Here is a 6,000-nt window from a genome sequence, read left to right as displayed (position 1 = left end):
TCAATAGCCCGAATGAAATAGGAAGAAGGAAATAAACGGGGTTTGTGGATCCCAGGGGATCCAGACTCCAGGATTAGTCCTTGTAAGCATTCCTGCAGTAATACAAGACAGCATTCCATGATGAGAGTTAAACCCGGGTGGCAGGAGAGGGAGCCACTGAACATGAGCAGGTTAATTTCAAACACAGGAGGTTTGTTCAGTCAGTAACAGTGTGTTCGACATGGAGGTGAAGTGAGCAGTGAGGGGAAATGTTGCCACAAGCTGACAATGGTTAACTTTCATTGGAACAGGAGGAGGCCATTCAGCCCCTCAACTCTGCTCTGCCATTCATGATGATCATAGCTGATGTGTGACCTAACGTACAATTTTCAAAACCCTCTAATTTCATCAATAAACTCCTCTGCAACAGACAAGAGGAGTATTGGAAAACTAAACATCTGCAAATGCTGGGAAATCAGAAAAAAACCCACAAATCGCTGGAAAAATTCAGCAGATCTGGCAGCATCTGTGGAGAGTGAACCTTTCAGGACCAGTGACCGGTCAGGTGACCAGCTGCAGCTGACCATTCTGCATCTTCTGGAACACACTCTGGAACAGGTTCTGGTGTGAGATTGTCAATAATAACTGAGAGAAACAGGAGTACGGGCTCAATCAGAATAAGGAATTCACTTAACCCTCCCAGTGGGACACTCACTGACACAGTCACACTGCGGAGAGGCCATTCACCTGCCCGACGTATGGGAAGGGATTTACTCGATCTTACAACCTGCTGAGGCACCAGAGATGGCACAGTTGGTTCAGACCCTTCACCTGCTCCATCTGTGAGAAAGGATTCATTCAAATCTCTCACCTGCGGAGACATTGCTGCATTCCCACCGTGGAGAGGCCATTCACCTGCTCAGTGTGTGGGAAAGCATTCATCAGTCCTCTGACCTGCTTAAACACCAGCGAGCTCACTCTTGGGAAAGATCATTCACTTGTTCCCAGTGTGGGGGGAGATTCACTCAAATACAGGACCTGCGGAGTCCCCAGTGAGCCCACACAGGGGGAGAGGCCATTCAGATGGTCAGTGTGTGAGAGAGGATTCAGTGATTCATCCTGCCCCACTGAGACCCCAGTGAGGCCATACAGGGGAGAGGACATTCAGATGGTCAGTGTGGGAGAAGGGATTCAGTGATTCATCCCACCCCCTGAGACCCCAGCGTGTTCACACTGGGTAGGAGCTGTTCACCCCTATGTGTTACAAGGGATTTGCTGCGTCTTCAACCCGACTGAGAGCCCAGTGAGTGCTCACAGGGAAGTGGTCATCCCCCTGCTCCATGTGGACTGCAGGACTCTGATTCTGATGTTACTGTCCATCAGAGTCAGGAGTGGACCTTGTACATGATGACACTGCTGGAGTATTGATGTTGTTGATAACCACATTTACTGGGCTGGAGGTGACTGAACTTACATTGCCACTTTCTGAACCTCAGGATGTCTCTCTAGGCAGTAAGTCTCCACAAACAGCAATGTGACAATAAACAGGTATCATCTGCTTTGATTTAAATTGTGACTGTAGCACGGCTGCTTCACAGCATCAGGTACAAGGTTGGAGTCCAGCCTTGGTCAACGGCCTGTGTGGAGTTCCCACATTCTCCCCATGATAGTGTGGGTCCCCTCCAGGTGCTCTGGTTTCTTCCCACAGTCCAAAGATGTGCAGGTCAGGTGGATCAGTTGTGCTAAAATGACCACAGGATCCAGGATTGTGCAGTCTAGGTGGATCAGCCATGGGAACTGCAGTGTTACAGTGCTCTGGGCATGATGTTCTTCGGATGGTCGGTGGGGTTTGATGGGCCAATGCTCTCCTTCCACACTGTAGGGATTTTATTCTATGATTGAGGATAAAGGCTACACAGCAGGGTGTCCTTGGAGAAGAAGCATGTGGTGTGCATCAGTGCTCTGGATGCCTTTAGATGGAGGTGGGCACCGCAGGGGATACAGTGCTTTATCTCCACCACTGCCCCCTCCTCACAACTCTGATTTAATCCCTTCTCACTCTGTCACTTGTAATGGTTTGCTTGGCCTGTAATGGGCTTTGTTTGGAAATATTTATTTGGTTACACCAATGGTTTACTGCTGTTAATTATATGTCTAGATTAGAGTGGTGCTGGAAAAGCACAGCAGATCAGGCAGGATCCAAGGAGCTGGAAAATCAACGTTTTGGCGAGAGGCCTTTTCCAGCACAACCCTAATCTAGGCTCTGGTTTCCAGCATCTGCAGTCCTCACTTTTGCACTGCTGGTGATTATATGTTAACCAAAAGCAAAATGGCATAATGATGATTTTGATGGTGGGAAGGTCGCTGTGATCACATTTCTGGGTCGGAGAAATAGGGAAAAAGAACGCTTCACAGCTCACAGAACGAGAACTGAAAAGCAGTTAAATCAAACCAAAGGTTCAGATAAGGAGGGAATATTTCCCTGGAGTTTGAGGAACTGGAAAGTGATGGTGTCTGGGAACAGACAGGATTTTGTTTTACAAAGGTTGAAAACTTTAAAACTGTTATATTCAGACAGTTTAATTTATTTTCTTTAATTTTATTTGCTGTGCAAAAAGCTTTTACGACATTTTAAAACCAAAATTTACAAACCTTGTTTTAAAGATAAATGTTAAATAAAATCCATCAAACCATCCATCACTGAAAACTGTTGTGGAAGTGCAATCTTCTGGAGATTCCCTGCCCACTTCTTCCTACCCGGGCTCCATGGCTATATACATACCTGGGAGATAGCAGCAGGAGGAGACCATTCAGCCTTTCAATCCTGCTCCACCATTCAATGGGAAACAGCTGACCATCCAGCTCAGTCTCCTGTTCCTGCTCTGTTCCAATCCCCTTTCATGACGTTATCTCAAAGACTATATCTAAGTCCTCCTTTGGTTTCACTGTCTTTTGTTCCAGTGATGTTGCGGTGTTACTGTGTGGGTGTAGGAAGTGGTAATGTGATGGTGCTGCCTCCTGGACGATACACTCAGCGTCCCTCTTCATCCTGCAGGAACATCAATGGGTTTCAGCAACTAGAGATAGAAACCGTTTCCAGGATATGGGCATCACTGGCTCAGCCAGCATTTATTCCCCATCTCTCGTTACCATTGAGAAGATGGTAGTGAACTGCTGTCTTGTACCATTCACAGTCCATTTGGCACAGAGAGACCGACAACGCTGGGAGAGAGAGTGTTGCAGGATTTTGGCCGAGTGATTCTCCATCTTTGGTTCTTCAAATGTTGTTTAATCTAATCACAATCTGCACATGATTTTGAGATTTCAGTCTGCAAATCTTCACCATCTAGCACCCTGAATAAAGGAATATGTACAGATTAGAAATTCAGAGCTGACTATTCTAATTTCTCTGGAATATCTTTTTCCCCTTTCTTCCCCCGAAGCTGTAACCCTCCAGACCACTTACTCTCTCCCACCGTTCTGACTCTGCTACCCCCTAATGTACACCCTCCTCATTCTCATGGAGTAACTGATAAACAGATCCATGCCACCACTTCCCGTCCTGGTTAGACTCTGCACCCTTTCTGGGTTCACTTCCTTTCCCTTCAGTTGCTGCAAGTCAATAATGTAACAGCAGAATGAAACAGACGGAAACAGAAAGGGAGGTGGCAGATCCTGGACAGAAGAGGAACCTTCAGGCTGGGAGAATGGGTCAGATCCTTCTTCGTTCCTCATTAGTTGATTCCCATCATTGCAATGAGTTGGGGATGGAGGATGGTCCTATATGGATGTGGTGACACTGACCCCTCAACAGATCAATACTATGAGCAGATGCATTCCTCCTCCAGCCAATCACAGTGTGAAATACTTTCTGCAAAGTATACTTACCCAAAGCACATGCTGCAAAATCGGCCCACTTTCTGTACATGTACAGTGCCAGGTTTCCCCACACACGTGTGGGCCCTGCTTCAGGGATTGTGGAAGTTGTAGTCCCCATGAAGCCACTGGAGCCCCGTCTCTGGAAAGTGAATGAAAAGTGTGGACTGGAGGGTGTTGTGTATCGGATCCACATTCAGACACACAGAACATATGGACCGCCACTGGGTTTTACTGAGACATCTGCTTCCACAACCTGATTTCTGATGTAAGGAATATAGATTTAGCCAACTGTGGAGTGGGGTGGTTAATAGGAGGAGCAGATTTTATGCAGAGGTGGCTCAATGGTTAGCATTGCTGACTCACATCGTCAGGGACCTGGATTTGATCCCAGCCTTAGGTGACTGTGTGGAGTTTACACGTTCTCCCTGTGTCTGTGCAAGTTTCCTCTGGGTGCTGCAGTTTCATCCCACAGTCCAAAGATGTGCAGGTTAAGTAGGTTGGCGATGCTAAATTCCCACAGTGTCCATGCCTGTGCAGGTTAAGCCATTAACTATGGGAAATACAGGGAATGGGTGAGACTGAATGGGATGGATTATAGGGTTGGTGTGGACTCTATGGACGATTACCCTGTTTCTATTCTATTCTCATGAAGAAGAATGTACCTATATCAATGTGCTGTGAATCTGTGAAATTTCCTATTCAAAATGCAGTGGATGCCAGGACAATGAGCAAATTTACTGAAGAGATACAGATGTTGAATTTGCAATGAGTTGAAGGGTGAGAGAGAGAGAGCAGGTGGGAAAATCCAGCTGAGACCGAGGTGAGCTCAATCATCACCGTATTAAATGGTGGAGCTGGTTCGAAGGGCTGCGTTGCCTCCCCTGTGCCCAGGGCTTATCTTCTTACAGTAATAACTGGTAAGTTGAATCCAAAACTCACCACCTTCACCAAAGGAGATTTTCGGAAAAAGCAGGATAGTCAGGTGGATTAGCGTTCCAAACTTAGATAGTGAGGAAGCGTGTAGGAGATAATGATTTTGCAATTTTAAACTAAGGTGAGTTAAATAATCACACAAGTTATCGTCCGACAGGTTTAATTTGATCATGATGAAGGAGCAATGCTCCGAAATCTAGTGTGCTTCCAATTAAACCTGAAGGACTATAACCTGGTGTTGTGTGATTTTTAACTTTGTACACCCCAGTTCAACACCGGCATCTCCAAATCATGAAAACTGAGGGGAGACGGTAATTTATGGTTTTAAACTGTGTAGTACATTCACACCGTCCAGAATACTCTATTGTGAATATCTATCCTGTACTTAATTACAAAGCCAAGGTCTCTGGCGATGAAAACCAAAACACCCAGGAAACATCATCTCACCTCGTAATCTGATAAAAGACTTGTGATAAGTCTGGTTGAATTTCGAATACAGTTGGAAAGCGGGAAGATTAAATCCAATCCCATGCTCCTGTGCTAAAACAATAGGATGAGGCAGGAGTTGGCTAATGTAGACTGAAAGCAAAGACTTTAGGGTGGGACAGTTGAGAGACAGTGGAGGAATATCAAAGAATTTTTCAAACTGCTCAGCAAAAGTATATATCAGTGAAAAGGAAGGACTGTAGGAAAAGGAGTAATCTGCCCTAGGTGACTAAAGAAATAAGGGAGTTTATCAAACTGAAATAGAAAGCATTCAAATTGGCAAAGACCAAGGAGAATCGAGGAGATGAGAAAAACTTTAAAGATCAACAGAAAGCTAGATGGGATTGGGGGAGAAAAGTGATGAGTAGCTATCCCCAGGGCCAGAATAGCTGTTTATATTGCTAGAGGGGAACCTATTGTGTAGGGAACATATGGCCTCTGTAATTGTTGAAGCACTTAACTGTTACCATAGAGATAATCCTGATCAAGTTCAAAATCATAGCACACCCCAAAAGCTTGTACTTCCAAATAAACCTATTGGACTATAACCTGGTGATGTGTGGTTTTTAACTTTGCCCACCCCACTCCAATACCTGATCTTCCACATCATAGAACATAGAACAATACAGCACAGAACAGGCCCTTCGGCCCACGATGTTGTGCCGAACTTCTATCCTAGATTAAGCACCCATCCATGTACCTATCCAAATGCCGCTTAAAGGT

The 6,000-nt window shown here is 45.5% G+C and overlaps 1 long non-coding RNA gene across 2 annotated transcripts in view; it reads right to left on the bottom strand.

Annotated features, from left to right (window-relative positions):
• Positions 1–261: 261 nt before the first annotated feature.
• Positions 262–6,000, bottom strand: part of LOC140494024 (uncharacterized) — a 33,786-nt gene continuing 28,047 nt past the window's right edge. Inside the window, exons 5-6 of one of the 2 annotated variants that reach the window (XR_011963837.1) lie at positions 3,868–3,997; positions 262–3,333 (exon numbers count right to left, since the gene is read on the bottom strand). This is a non-coding gene — a long non-coding RNA (uncharacterized lncRNA). The remainder of the gene's footprint in view (positions 3,334–3,867; positions 3,998–6,000) is intronic. The other variant, XR_011963836.1, reaches the window with a different exon arrangement.

Source organism: Chiloscyllium punctatum, chromosome 23 (genome assembly GCF_047496795.1).
Source record: "Chiloscyllium punctatum isolate Juve2018m chromosome 23, sChiPun1.3, whole genome shotgun sequence".
Lineage (NCBI taxonomy): Eukaryota > Metazoa > Chordata > Chondrichthyes > Orectolobiformes > Hemiscylliidae > Chiloscyllium > Chiloscyllium punctatum.
This window is presented reverse-complemented; position numbering and strand designations above follow the sequence as displayed.